At 27.8% G+C, this 16,313-nt stretch overlaps 1 long non-coding RNA gene across 2 annotated transcripts; it reads left to right on the forward strand.

The window, feature by feature from the left end:
* Positions 1-5,866: 5,866 nt before the first annotated feature.
* LOC149988333 (uncharacterized) lies at positions 5,867-11,239 on the forward strand. 2 transcript variants are annotated; one of them, XR_016504674.1, is made up of 4 exons: positions 5,867-7,686; positions 8,045-8,141; positions 8,404-8,517; positions 10,973-11,239. It is a non-coding gene; the product is annotated as an uncharacterized LOC149988333 (long non-coding RNA). The 2 variants fall into 2 exon arrangements; XR_016504675.1 differs by having other exon boundaries at positions 6,342-7,774; positions 8,331-11,239.
* Positions 11,240-16,313: the final 5,074 nt, after the last annotated feature.

Below are 16,313 nucleotides of genomic sequence, written 5' to 3' on the forward strand. Positions count from 1 at the left end.
TGGATGCTACTCTCAGTGGAAGTGAGAATAGATTTGTAACTATTGCAAATCTTCAAGAGCTTGTCAATACTCTAAGAAAAAAAAACCTCTCGTATTTCCAACGTAAATCATAGAAATACTATACCTACGGTTATGGAAGAAGTTCAGAATTTGTAAAAAGAAGTTTTGTAGTTGAAGGAAGCAAGTAGATTGATCTTGTAACCAAATCCAAAGAGTTTTGCTTCTACAACTATGATGGGGATAAGGATTAGTATGCTTGAGAAGTTTGATGGAACAAGATCAAAATTTTGAGAATTTTTGTAATAAGTCAAGCTCTATCTAATGTTGCATCTCTTCCAATATCCTGATGGATTTACTCAAGTTGGATTCATAGGTGCACTTTTATTAAGAAATGCCATCTTTTGGTTTAAACCCTTAATGGAAAAGGATTTGTGACTCCTTAATGATTTGAATTCATTCCTATAAGTGTTTATGACCACATTTGGAGAAAGTGATCAAAAAAGAGTAGCAAAGACTAAGTTCTTAAATTTATAGCAAGAATCATAGTTAGCCACCATATATGTTGCTGAATTTTAAAATCTAGCTTGTGAAATGGACTAAAATGGCAAAGCCCTTATCAATTAATTTCAATATGAGTTAAAGGATAATATTGAAGATTTGTTACTGAAAATGTTTAAGGCAAAATATTTGGAATATTTTATTACTCAAGCCATTGCATATGACAATCGATTATTTGAAAGACGTCAAAAATAAAGATTTGACTAAAGAGGAACGACTTAAATAATGATGGCAACTCCTAAGTTTTCAAAAACTTATTCATTAAGGCCAAAACCAATGCAAATTGATACGATTTGTTTTAAATCCCTCACATAGTAGAAATAGACTTAACAATGTCAAGAAGGCTTATACTTATGTTATAGCTAAATACACTGCTCAACATTGTCCAAAGAAACAATGCAATCACAAAAAGAGAAGCATGGTTGCCAAAGAAGATAAGGTGTCTAGAAACAAGTTTTTCCAACTATAATAGGGACAGTGTAGCTAGAATCTTGTATAACTCCTAGTAAAGGTTCTATTTTCTTTCAATAGATTCTTAACCTTGTTTTATAATAGAAGTTTATTTAAGACCAAAAAATCACAAAGTCAGCTTTGTTAGATTCATGAGTCTCAGCCTATTTTATAGATAAATTTTTTATCAAAAACCAAGAAATATTGTTAGTAAAAGAAACTAAACCTACACATATAGAAATTATAGATGGTTGTTTGCTATCTTTTGGATATGTTACAGATAAAACTATTCCTTTAGATTTAGCAAATTAAAGATCATAATAGCATAATAATATTTAATATAATAAGATCTCCGTCTAATCTAGTTATGTTAGAATTATCTTGGTTAGAAAAGTATAATCCTCAGATAGATTGGATTGCTTATAATCTTATTTTTTTTTAATAGTTTAATCCAAAATCTCGTTAGTCAAGTAGAAATATATAAGTCTAATACATCCAAATCCTTATTGGAAGGTACGAGAGCTTTTATGCATGTCGCAAAAGAAGGATCTTTTGTTTTATATGCCATGCCCGTTTTTGATAGTGAGAAGACATCAAGTGGTATTTCTAGCTAATATCAAGATTTCTAAGACATTTTTGAAAAAAACATGTATATTCTTCCAAAGCATTGATCTTATGATTGTTCTATTAATCTTCAGGAAGGAACTCAACTACCATTTGGACCAATCTATAGCCTATCACAAAACAATTTGATGCACTTAAGGAGTACATTGATGAAAATTTGGCTAAAAATTTCATATGTTATTCTAAATCTCCAATATGAGCTCCTATCTTATTTATGAAGAAAAAAGACAGATCTCTACAGATGTATATGGACTATCGAGGATTCAACAAGATCACCATCAAAAACATGTATCCTCTACCTTTGATTTTAAGACTTCTTGATCAACTAAATCAAATAAAGATCTATACAAAAATAGGTCTACAAGGAGGATATAATTTGGTACATATTAAAAAAAGAGATAAATAAAAAACTACATTTTGAACCAAGTATGGATATTTTGAGTATAATGTCATGCCTTTTAGACTTACAAATGTACCAGCTACTTTTTAACATCTAATGAATGATATCTTTTGTGAGTTTCTTGATGATTTTGTCATTTGTTATTTGAACAACATCTTAATCTATTCTAAGAATATAAATGAGCATAAAGTTTATATTTATCACGAGTTAAAAAAAATTAAAGATGTAAGATTATATGCAAAGTTAAAAAAGTGTGTATTCCTCATTATTCAAGTTGACTTTCTAAGATACATCATTTCCAATGAAGGGCTAATAATAGATACAAAGAAGGTCCAGATTATCATAGATTGGAAGATTCCAAGAACAATAAGAAATGTGCAATACTTTTTGGACTTTGCCAATTACTATTAGATCTTCATCAAATCTTTTTGTCAAGTTGTAGTTCCACTTATACATTTGACTTGTAAAGAAAAACTTGAGTGAATTAAAGAAGTCGAAGCATTATTTGATGTTTTAAAAAAAAATTACTTATGCACCAATTTTATATTTTGTCGACTTTTTCAAGGCATTGTTCATAGAAACAAATGCATTAGACTTTGCCTTGAATGTAATATTATCACAAATGGGAGCAGATAATAAACTCCATTTAGTAGCTTTTTATTCTAGAATTTTTTTTAGCAATTGAGATTAATTATGAAATCTATAATGAAGAGCTCTTTGCAATTGTGGATTTATTTCAAGAATAGTGTCTTTATGTAGAAGGCGCCTCTAATCTAGTCACCATGTATATAAATCACAAGAATCTTGAGTATTTCATGTCGGCATGTGTTTTAAATCATTACCAAGCTCATTGAAGCTTGTCTTTATTAAGATCACTTATCGATCCAAAAAAACAACAAGATTTGCCAGACACCCTTTCTAAATATTTTTATCTTCCATCAAAAGAAAGAGATATATCTTTTGATTAATAAAAAATAATTCTCTTAAAGTCAAAATATTTTCACCTTCGAGTAAAAAAATCAACATTGACTATTGATTCAATGTTTATGAAGCAAATTCAATCAAGTATGTCTTTTAATCCTTTTATCCTTGATATCAAAAATAATTCTTCTAAGTCTCATGATACTTCCAAGTTCAAGTTCAAGAAAAAATATTCAAGAAATAAATATACATTCCAATAGATGACAAATGATTACATGTTCTTCAAACAAGTCATGACTTTCTAGCAATTGAACATTTTGGATACAATAAGATTTTAGAGCTAATATCAAGAGATTTTTAGTGGCCTCAAATGTAGAAGGCAGTTAAAGACTTTGTACAATCATATGATATTTTTTCAAGATCCAAAACTCCTTATTGTAGGCCTTATGGACTACTTCAGCCATTACCTATTCCAAAACAACTATGATCTTTCGTTTCTATGGATTTTATTTTAGATCTTTTAGTCTCAAGTTTGTATGATTTTATATTAATGGTATTAGATGGTTTTACTAAGATAGTATATTTTGTACTATATACAAAATCTATCACAAATAAAGAAATGGCTAAATTTTTTTTTAACAACATCTATTACTATCTCGGATTGCCTAAAGATATTATATTGGATAAGGGGACTCAATTCATATTAAGATTTTGGAAAATCCTTTCTAAGATTTTAATGGTGGATATAAAGCTTTCTTTGATATTTTATCCTTAAATTCATGAAAAAATAAAATAATTAAATCAAGTGTTAGAGTAGTACTTGAAGTATACTATCAACTATCATCAAAATGATTGAACAATTCTTTTACCATTGGCAAAGTTTGCATATAATAATTCGGTATATTTTTCCACTCAACAAATACCTTTCTTTCCCAATTATGGTTATTATCCACAACTGGATACTTTTGATTTTTCAAAAGTTAATAATCTTACAATGAAAGATTTGGAAAATCATTTACCAAAGTTACATGCAATAGTGAAGGCACACTTAGAGGGAATTCAAGAATATATATATTTTTTTTAATATAGATGCCTATTGTAAAGAACAACTATAATTCAACATATGTGATAAGGTATGGTTACTTTATCGTAATATCAAGACTACTTGTTCTTATGACAAGTTAGACTATCGTAGGCTTATGCCTTTTCCTATTAGTGAACAAGTCAATCTTGTTGCTTATCAATTATATCTACCGGAGTCTATGAAAATCTACCTTGTATTTCACGTATCACTTCTTGAGCCATACAAGATAGTGAATATCTTGGAAAGAAGACAAATGCCACCTCTTCTTATAGAAATAGATAATAATCAAGACTTTGAAGAAGAAGAAGTTTTAGATTCAAGGCGGCACCAAAATAGGTTAGAATATCTTATTCATTGGCATGAATATGATATTAGTGAACACACATGGGAGTCAACAAAGAATCTTGGAAATACAGTAAAGAGAGTTGAAGCTTTTCATTGAGGACATCCATCAAAACCAAAATGAAGAAAAGTAAATCTTTGCTATAAAAAAAATAAGATTAAAGGAAGATAACACTCTACCTTCTATCTTTTTTTGTAACTACTGTGTATTTGTGATGCTAAGGAAATGAAGAATCAACAACCAGTAGATTCAATTCAAGAGCTTTCATTTGTGGACTTATTAGATAAGACGTTATAATTGTCACAACTTTTAAGATGACAAAATCAAAATAAAGTATAATACATTTGAAAAAGGACATATTATCATATGTCACAGATATACATTGATACACTAATAATACTTATATGATTAAATAGAAGTAAATAATTTAAGTTAATTTCATAATACCTTTCAAAAAAAACTTTGTAGAAGCTTCATAGACGCTGCTTTGACTTTATATGTGTTTATAGTTGATTAATAGATTAAAAACTTGGTCAAAAAATTAACCACATGTAAATAGCTTGTGAAACAAGCTAACTATGTGGCGCACATATAAAAAACTTGCCTTGTAAGTTAAGATATGTGTCTTGCAAAGTCAACATGTTTTGGAGGTCCTAGAAGACATCACCACATAGCTCTTAGTTAAGAGTATATATGGAGGCAAGAGTGAAGCTTTCTTCACTCTTATCAAAACCTTTCTAGTCCTTAGTCTTGTTTCAAGACTTTCTAATCTTCTTGTTTTTTGGCAATAGTTATTTTAGTTCAATATTATATCAACTTTGAGTGACTTTCAAGTTCCTTTCAATGACATAAGAGTATATTGAGGATTTTCTTTCTTTGAGATTTAAGTCCTTGACAATATGATACTCTAATTTACATTAGATCTTTCATCTATCTTCTAAATTTTGTATCAATTCAAAGAATTTATAAAGCATATGTAAAGTATGATAAATAATGACTAAAGACCTTAAATATGTATGTCCAATCAACTTATATTCTATACTTAACTATCTTCTATAGGATAGAGATAGTCCTTATTTAGAAGGAACTAATATTGTTTAAGAAGAAGAAATTATATTGTATATGGTTGACTTATAGGAAATCAAAGATCTATAGTGTAAGCAATATAAGAGATGATTATGATGGGATGAAATTCAAGATAAATACCACATGCATACCTTTGATCATTACTTGCAGAATTATATGTTATCTCGAATATTATATCATTGAAAAAAAATGAATTATCCAAGGTCCAAAACCTTTTGCATATAAAGACTAGAATGGAATTTTTTGAGAATAGAATGTAGATTAATATATTTGCAAATACCAAAAAACAAAGCATGTAGAATAGATTTTTATATTTTTAATTTTAATTGTGACATTAAAAAATCAATATATACAACTATCAAAGATACAATTATATTAAAAAAAAATTAATAGCTCGATGTATTTAATGTCTTCCAAAGAACTTTAGACCATACCATAGTAGATTCTTTACCATACCCTGTAAGATGATTGTCTAGTAAGATGCATTATTTCAAATCCTAAACCATAAGTATACTTTGAAATAGTTGACAAATTGAATTTGATTCTAATGACTTGACTTGGAATAGATTGTGCACTTCAAGAGCATACAATGCAAAATGCGGTTAATTTTTTTTAAGAAGCTATATTCCTCCTACATGATTACAAATTTATAAAATGGATTGGAATACTTCCACAAACTTAAAATTTAATTATGAAAAAATATAGGACAAAAACCCTAAACCCTTAACCCGGAATCTGCGTCGGTAGTTTCACTTGTGCTAAGGTTCGGTATCACGCCTAGCGGTGATCTAGAAACTTCATGTGGAGCATTTCGAAGCATGTCTTTCGGTCGGGTGCACGTGGGTCCTAACGTCTGTTGCGGGACACCTGCAATTTGGCACCTTTCCAGCTTCACATCGCACTATTCATGATCATATTGTTGGTCGAAACATAAACACGACAACCGCAAGATGGCTATGAATAGAGAAGCATCTCTGTTGGATCATAGCAAAAATGTTTTGCTGGAAGTGGGTGTGTAAGTCCTTCTGATGTTAAAGTTACTTCTGTAGTAAGGGCTTCCACTTGGCGGTGGCCAGTTCTGCCCAGTTCCCCGCCTTGCGTCATGTAGACAGACCCCTCCTGCAAAGTTCAGCTATCTGTCATTCTGCATGATGCACTAATGTACTACCGTGCTGGTTCACACTTCGGGGAAATCTTTTCAAATCTGGTTAGGTGGGTTTAACCTCTGAGCTTTATTTAACCGCCACCTTTATTAATTGCTGCGGTCATTGCCACAACTGTGGGTCAACTACCGTAAGGTGCAATTCAGTTAGAACAATAGTTAAGCTGAGACTTAAAGAACCACCGCCCCGTTTCTTTAGGAGTTTGGGTTTGTGACATGACATCCGAACCATGATATCTAATCAGAAAAGTTAATAGCTACGTTCAGTTCTAAGAATCTTCTTCTGCGCACCTGTGGCATTAGAACACACATTGTGGAGTTGGCAGATGGGTACACTGTAATCCTTCTCCGGAACATTTTAACAATGTGGGAGTTGACACGGTTTAATCGTGCATGTTGAATCAGCGGTTAATGAGATTCCGGAAATCTCTCTACAATCAATTTGTGGTGGAATTTGCCGCTATTTCATTCACCGTTAAGATGAAGTGAACAACCTGTATTGCCATGCCATCTCTAACCGTTTGTCTTGAACAAAGAATCCTCAGTTCGACTATTACAAACTCTCTTTTGTAACTCACGTACGAGAAAATATAATAAATGTCCCTCAGAGATCTGGGTGCTCGAAAATTTGTGCAGTGAGTGAATCCATTGGGATAGATTTATATTTCACTGGAAAAGTGTTGCCAATGTGGTTGTTTTGTTTTATGTTCAAGTATTTAGTCTTGACTTTCATGCATGCAAGGAATAAGTGGAGTTAACCTTCTAAAAACTTTTTTTTTTTTGTTTTCTTTACTCACTGATACAGATTTTGCATACGATTTTCACAATCAGATTCCACTTTCGCGTGCAATAACATTGTGTACTTAATTTCCCTGTCAAATTCCTGATTCCTCTTGTGTCCCTATTCCAAATTTCCATTCCACGGGAAGTCTATTCCTAGAGGTCAAATTCGACCCCGGCTTCATTCATAGTCCACCGAAAGGGCAAGCACATGCTGGCGATGCTCCTACTCGACACCGGAATGAACTGGCAACTTGATCACTCTGTTAAATTCGCAGGTGAGAATAAATGAAAGCGACGCAGGTCCCCTCACATAGGTGAAGGAAAGCAGCGAAGGTCCAGTCATCGACCCCATCTTCCGCAAAGGTGTGAGATTAAATTGTCACCCAGTGAAATCATCATTTGGAGTTTGCATCAGAAGCCCCTCCCCCCCCTACTCCCCCCTACCCCCACCTCTGGCAACGGCACTGGTATTAACCTCTTTAAGTTGCCGAACCAACAATTGATTGCCACATCTCTTGTTCGCAGAAATTCGAGTACTTGCATTCGATTACCTTTTGTGGGACTTATCAGTCGAATCCTAGAATGCTCATTTCTACCCTATCCTAAAATTTACGGCTAACACGTTTGTTCCAGGCACGGGAATGTGGTGGGGGATGATGCTGACAGTGGCTGGAACTCCTGAAGTGTTACAAGTGTCTTCTGAAGCGGTTCTAATATATAAATCAACGAGGTAACTATTTCGCCGTGCTACTAACTACCATATTTCTGTTCCCCTTGTTGATGTCTTGTACACCACAACACATCCATTGGAAGAGCGCATGCTGTGACGTGTGTGGCTTCGCACGTGTTTCTGAAATTATGAATAAAATTAGCAGAAAATGAAGCTAGTCAACGTTTACACACGAATGTTTGATTTTAGAAAAAAGATGATGTGAGGGCATTGATGAGCTTAAAATAATGGCTTTTCTAAACCTGGGGACTTGTAATAAGAGATGGAAGAGCTCCAAGCTGTTGCTGGTTCAGCGGATGCGGAGCAATAGTCGGTTGCATCTTTCTCTGAAAGTATGGCTATTTCTCCGTTGCACAGCCAGTCGGCTGGTCTGCAGGTGAATAATCCATCACAATGACTCCACGCATTATTATTGTTTTTCTTATCAAAACAAAACACTGTTAGAGTGTCATGATATGGTAATCCTCTGATTTGACTCCCTTCGCAAAGATCTTTGCATGAGTAAATTATGATTGAATACTGAGCACCGTCATGAGGGTTTCTCACTTTCTATTGACATGCTCATGTCTGAATTAGTGATTGATGAAACATCAAACAAGTAAAGATTTATTTTTTAACACAACCCAACTTCTATTACAATATTGATTGTGACATAATGGTCCAAACTTTATTATTTTGAAGGCTTGTCATATCTATGTAGTGCATGATTTCTTGTAAAATTTATTAAGAAAAAATAAAAAATCTATGAAACTTATAGATGTTGTGTTTTTATTTAATGTTTTTTAATCATTAATCATTGAAACACTTCTTTGTTTGTTTAATTAAAACATTGTTTGATATAGATATTTATTCTACTAAAATTAGTAGTTTTATTTTTATAATTATCTTGTTGATAGGTTGTTTCTATTATAACTTATATTCTTAATCTTTCTTATTTATGAGCTATATACATTAAGAAGATCTCTTCTTTTGAGACTCTTAAATACATATGCTTTCTAAATAACATTTTTGTTGTGCTCTTAATTTTTTACTATCTTGTTTCATCATTTCTTTATATTTAATCTTAATTTATTTTTAGTCTTGCACCAATTTACTATTGGTGGAAAAATCATCTTAATTAACAATAATACCTTTATTGTGCAAATTTAAGACAACGGCATCATATGTATATAATTTTTTTCTATTTCTTGGTGATAAAGTATACTTAATTGTCTATTATATAAATTAATTGATATATGCATCTTTTTTTGTTTAAATAATTTAAGAGACGGTTATTTTTTAATTTAATGCTTTGTTTCTATAACAAATAGATAAAAGATAGAAAGATGGTTATAATTAATTAAAAAATATATTTATTTTTATATGACTTAATTGGTTACCACCATTTTTAGTTTCCAATTACTATTAAATTATATTACTACATAAAATCTTTTCTTATTTATTTTAGTTTTGGCTATAGAAGAAAAATTCCTATGGTTTTTAATTACTCTATAATTAAGAAAAAAAATTAAAAACACTTTTCTTTAATAATTTTAATCTTCTTAAAAATCCTAAATTATAGCAATTTTAGATCCTATTAAATCTAAAATCTTAGATCTTTTAATATTCTAAATTCTAAACTTTATAAAATCATAAATTTAAATCTCTATTAAATTATAAATTATAAATTCTATTAAATCATGAATCTAATATTCTATAAAAAATTAGATTTCTAAAACCTATCAAAATCTAAATCCCAAATTCTAAAAATTATATAATAATTCTATTTTAAAAACAAATTCTAATCAATAAATCATATTCATATACAAATTTTAATTGGATATTAAAACAACTTAATTTTTTTCAAAACTATGTCTTTTTAAATCATATATAGATTTTTCAAAATTTACAAGATATTTAATTTATAGATTGAAAGTTATTATATTAAAATTCTCACTTATGTTACTAAGCTTTAAATACTAACTTTGATGAAGAGATATAGTTGTTGTTGTTGTTGTTGTTGTTGTTGTTGTTGTTTTTTTTTTTTTTTTTTTTTTTTTTGATTTTTGATTCTTATTCAAAATCAATGTAAGATTTGGTCATAACATGTTTTTATTAAGATTTTAAATTTTGGCTACATCTAAATTGTAGTTTTGAAACACACAAGAAATTGTAAATTGTCAAATTGTGGTATTTTCTTTTCTTTGCACTATTATGTTATATAAATTCTAGCTTAGAAATGTGGATGTCATATAACATAGCATTATCTGCCATTTCCTGTCAAATGTATGTAATTTGGTTTGATTTAGTGGTATTCTATCTATTTAGTTTTTTTCATTGGTTCATTTTATTAGTGTCAATTAGAATTTAAAGATTTAGGTGAAAAACCTCTTTGACTTGATATTCTTATCAAGTCAAGTCTTGTGATTAATTTTTAGAGAAAAAAAACTTATGTTGTAAGAATTTGCTTGGCTATGGTGATTTAGTAATTTTAATAGAATTCTAGGATTTTATTTTATTTTTTATTTTTTTATTATTCATACTTGCATTCTTAGATTCTCTCTTTGTGGTGTAAGACATAGCTTGATTTAGTTTTTTTATAGATTCATCATCTTTTATCTGAAAAGAATATTCTTTCTTTCAACTTATGATATAAGAGATTGAAATAAAATAAATTAAAATAAAAAAATTTCTTCTATTTTTTATAATATTGTATTTTTTGATTATTGATTTTGGATACTTGTTGTGTTTTGTTGTTTTGTGGTTTGGATATGTCATTAGAGTACTCTTGAAGTAATGAATATTATCGATATAGGAATATTATAGATTTAAATATGCTACATACTTCGCAGGTTGCAATGTTAGATCATTATCCTCTGGCAAAGTAGGTGTGCAAGCTCGTTGCAATATGGCAAGATACTAAAGAAGCTTATGGCACCAAAGATTTATTTTATTTTTATTTTTATTTTTATTTTTTGCATTTGAATTTGATTTATTGATTAACTTTAGATTATATTGTGATGTCGCTTGGATTAAGCAAAAACATTGTTAAGGTGGCATATTAGGTCCTCTAATCCAAGCACTTTAAAATCTTTTTATTTATTTACTTATTTATATTTTTATCCTTTTGTTTATTTTTATTTTTGTATTTTGTACCCTTGTTTTGTGGTGCTTGTTCTTTTTTTTTCGAAAAAAAAAAAGATAAAAAAGATAAAAAAGTAAAAAAAGTAAAAATAAATAAATAAATAAAAAGATTCTAAAGTGCTTGGATTATGGGATCTACTAATTCTAACAAGGTTGCTAGCTTATGGGCTAGCGGCAATCGATACTTCATCAATGGTTAGTGGTCCAACTAGTTAAAGAAGTGATGACGATCTGAGACAATTTATTTAGAAACTTAAAAAGAAAAACAAATTATGTGACATTACATATTTAGTCACTAGATCTCATATTTTTTCTTTATATAGAAGTCACTTCAATTAAAAAGAAATTTGAGAGGATTATATATTATACATGCTTTGATATCATGATAAACAAAAGATCCACATATTTATTATATAAGAAAGAAACATTCATTAAAAAAAGACAAAAAATAACATATTATATTTTTGAGCCTGATGTTGTATTATGTAAAGTCTTGCTTGAAAATATGCAAGGCACCTAGTCGTGGTAGATAAAAGAAAATTGCAACAACAAGTTCTAATAACTTTAATAGAATCATATATAAAATATAATTAAAGCTTAATAAATAGAATCAAATATTGATTAAGTCTAAATAAATTTTAAAATAGATTATAAAAGAAATAAAAAAAATTCTAAGTGAATTTTAATTGAACCTCAAACAAATCTTAGACAAATCCTAGACAAACCTTGGACAAATCTTAATCAAATTCTAGAAAATTTCTAATCAAATCCTAAATAAATTCTAAATCTTAAATAAATCCTATGACACATTAAAACCTTTGTAATTAACAATCAAACTATTGATTTCAACTCAAATTTTTCATATCTTTCAACAAATAACCTAGCAATAAGTATAAATATTTTTAAGACAATCAAACTTATCAAATAAAAGATGAACTCTAAAATCTACTCATATGTTGGCTAGCTTCCTTGTCTAATCTTAATGCCAACCTTTCTAAGTCAAAATTTCTTAATTCTACCATTAAATATCCATCAAAATTCACATATATGTTGAAAATCAAGTCTACTATCTATACACATAAATTTCACTTCAATCTAACTAGCAAATTGCTAAAGATCTTAAAAACCCTTGCTAACCTTCAAAACTCCATGTTTGAGACTTCCAATCCACTTGAATTTCAATTAACTTTAATCTAATCATTCAATCATATTCAAATTTATTATATGCATTAAAAACAACTATAAACACCAACCGAAAAATTTTCATCCATAGATCTACTACCAAACTTATAAAATTCTTTCAAATGTATTATTATTTTTAATTTTAATTTTTTTTATTTCACAAAACTAGATTCATCAAAACAACCTTGACTTTACTAAGCTCTTACAAAGTCATTACAAACTCAAATTACTTAAAATTCTTGCTTAAAAAAATCTTGTGAAGTCTTCTCTCAAATTTTGCTCTTTGATTTGGAAAAGAATCTTGGAGTTGTTGTAAGTATTGAATTTTGTGCCTAGGGATCTGATTTCAATCCTAATTGGCAACTGGTCTTTTTTGGATATCAATTCTTATTTTCTTGATGTAATTTTTGCTAAAATCAATTCCTAACTTCTTTTTACATATTCATATATTCTTTATTTTTCTTATCTACCTTATTTTGCCTTATTATGGCCCCATAAAATAAGCAGAAGCCCCCTTTTCAAAAAGGCATTATTTGTACTTTTAATTTTACTACCTTTTAACTATTATTTATATTTCTTAAATAATTTGCTATAATATTTTTGAAATAAGATCTTCTATAATAAAATATTTTTTTCATACTTTCACCTATTAGCTATCTTATATCACAAAATCAAGCAGATCTTGGTGGTAATATCTTATATGTTCTCACAAGAGAACATAAAGAATAGTGTTAGATGAAGTATGGATATTTATTCCAAAAAAATATAGATAAAGAATGTTATTCTTTAATTAAAAATAAAATTCTACAACTTGTCAAATCTTTAAATATATCTTTTAAAATAAAATTACTTTGATGGTTATTTGACATGTTTTATAGCTTGTAATATATATATATATATATATATAATAGGAATCCATGGCATTGGCCACAAAAAGGTTGCAAAATCTTAATTTGTTGTTGCTAAGTTAAAAATTGGCCACTTTTAAATAAAACATTGATTTAAAAAAATAAAAATAAAAAGAATTTAAGCATAATAATAAAATCATATATGTTTCTTTATTTTAATAAAAAAATAAGATTTTTCATATTCCATGCAAATATTAAATAAAACATCTAAGTTGAAAGAACTTCAAGATAAATTACATTCATGGTGGTAATTTTTGTCTTTATTATTTTTAGGATAAAAAATCTTTATCATATTTAGATAAGTACATTGTGAAAGGAAAATATACAACTAACTATGAGCAAATATGGAGATTCTAATATCTATTCTTACTTTCTATAATAATTATCTTTGAAATTTATTAATGGTTATTGTAAATCATATCTTTATTGGATATTGCCTTTTTTGCAATTTAAAGAAAATCTTTGTAGATGATAGGCATAATGTGATCTTTAGAAGAAAAGCCAATTATCCCTTGTAGTCTCCAAATAAAAGTCTAGTATCTATAATTCAATTAATTAGTTGCATAATGACCAAACATGATTTATTGTAAAATCCTTGACACAAAGCAATATTTTGCAATAACATAATAAAACATTTAATCTTGAGTTCTAAGCTAAATGGTAGAAATAAAAATAGACTTAAGCTTTTCAAATAATTGGTTGGATAATAATTCCCTTATTTAGACCATCTCTCATAATTTCTTCATCTATACTAAAATTAATATATGAAACTCTAAGAATCCTTTGTATATGAGACTGTTGTGATATAATATAGCTAATAGGTGAAAGATCAAAAAAATATTATATTATAAAATATCTTATTTCAAAATATTTTATCAAATTATCTTAGAAATATAGATAATAATCAAAGGATAATAAACTAAAAATGTTAATACTATCTCTTTGCAAAAAAGACTTCTATTTACTTTGTAAGATCATAATTAAAATAAGATAAGATAAATTAAAAAAATAAAAGATATAAGAATATGTATAAAAGATTTAGAAGTTGATTTTAGCAAAAATTACTTCAAAAAACCTAAAATTGATATCCAAAGAGAACTAATTGTAAACCTAGGTCGAAATTAGATCCTAAAGAAGAATATTGTGCACCTATAGTGAGTTCTATGTTCTTTTATAAATCAAAGAGCAAGATCTAGGAGAAGACTTTATGAGGTTTTTTTGATCATTACTTTTGAGTGATTCAAGTTTTTAATGACTTTTTAAGAACTTTGCAAAGTTAAGGTTGTTTTAGATAATTGTGGATTTTGTGAAAAAAAGAAAGGCTCTACAATTTGGGTAATTTCATGAGATTTGAAATAGATCTACAAGTAAAAATTTGTAGAGTTGTATGTATGGTTGTGCTAAATATATTTTGTAAATTTGAGCTTAATTAGATGGTTGGATTGTAGATTATTGAAGATTAAATTCATTAGAATTTCAAAAATTAGATTTTTAGGTTTAATAAGGTCATTCAAAGTTTTGCAAGAATTTGCCAATTAGATTGAGGTGATTTTTATTGAAGCTAATATTTTATTTGATTTCCACCACTTATAAAAAATTTGAGAGTAAGTTAATAGAATAGGATTTATTGATGCTAGAAGATCAATATTAAGATCAAAGATGGAGGTCAACTAATACCTCAGTGGATTATGATGTTTTTTTCTTATTTTGTAAGTTTAATTTTCTTCAAATTTGTTCTGCTTATTATTGAGTAAGAGATTTAAAGGTATATAAAATTTTTAGAAAGATCAATGATTTAGTCAATAGATATTTAAGTTTTAAACTACCTTAAAATTGGTTTGAATTGATTAAGTTTTAATTGGGATTTGTTTAGAAATTGATTAGGATTTGATCAGGATTGATTTAGGATTTAGGATCTAATGAGGGTTGATTTAGGATTTAATATTTCTTTGGAATTCTTTAAGATTTCTTTAGAATTTTGTTAGGATTTCTTTTATATTTATTTTGAATTGCTTAAAGTTTTCTTTTGGATTTTTAAGGATTTTATAAGGAATTTATTAAGATTCTTGTGGATTTCTTTTAATTTTTAAAGATTTTTTTAGGATTTTTTTATTATTTCTTTATGATTTTTTAGAATTTCTTTACAATTTTTTATATTCTATTAGAATTTCTATAAAAATTTAATTGAATTTGATCAATGATTGATTATGTTTATTAGGTTTAATTATATTTTATATATAATTCTATTAGAATTATTAGGAATTATTGTTGCAATTTTCTTTTACCTTCCATAGCTAGGTATCCAATGCCATTTCAAGCAAGATTTCACATTATACAACAATGCTTATTTGATCATCAATATTATAATTTCAAGCAAATAAAATAGATTTATTTATGAAATATTCATCTCCAAGCATCTTATCATCATCAAATTTCAAATAAATAGCTTGAATTAAATTATTTGATGTTGGTCTTACTTTCATATGTTCTAGCAGTATCACAATATTTTTTTAATTTATCTATAATTATTAATTCATTTCTAATTTTTGTATATAAATTATTCTTAAATTTATTAAATATAAATATTATATCATAAAAAGACTTTGAAAAGTAACAGTCTTATATAATCCATACCTTTAAGAACTCTTCAATAAATTATTGATATCATTAGATATACCTTCTACATGCATATTTTTGGTCAACTTACATACTTTAATATTAGACCAAATATTTTATTATTATAAAGAAGCATCAACAATCTCTTATCTTAAGTCTTTAATAATAACATAAAGAATTTACCAAAAATCTCAATTAAAGACTATAATAATTTTGCCAAATAACTTGTTAGTACTATTTATGTCTTAAATTATTCTATTGATTGTCTTAATACAATGATAAGGTTATATTGGTTTATCATTTCAAATAATAAGAATTTTATTTTTTAGCATATATATATGTA

This window comes from Physcomitrium patens, chromosome 9 (genome assembly GCF_059467195.1).
Source record: "Physcomitrium patens ecotype Gransden chromosome 9, ASM5946719v1, whole genome shotgun sequence".
NCBI lineage: Eukaryota > Viridiplantae > Streptophyta > Bryopsida > Funariales > Funariaceae > Physcomitrium > Physcomitrium patens.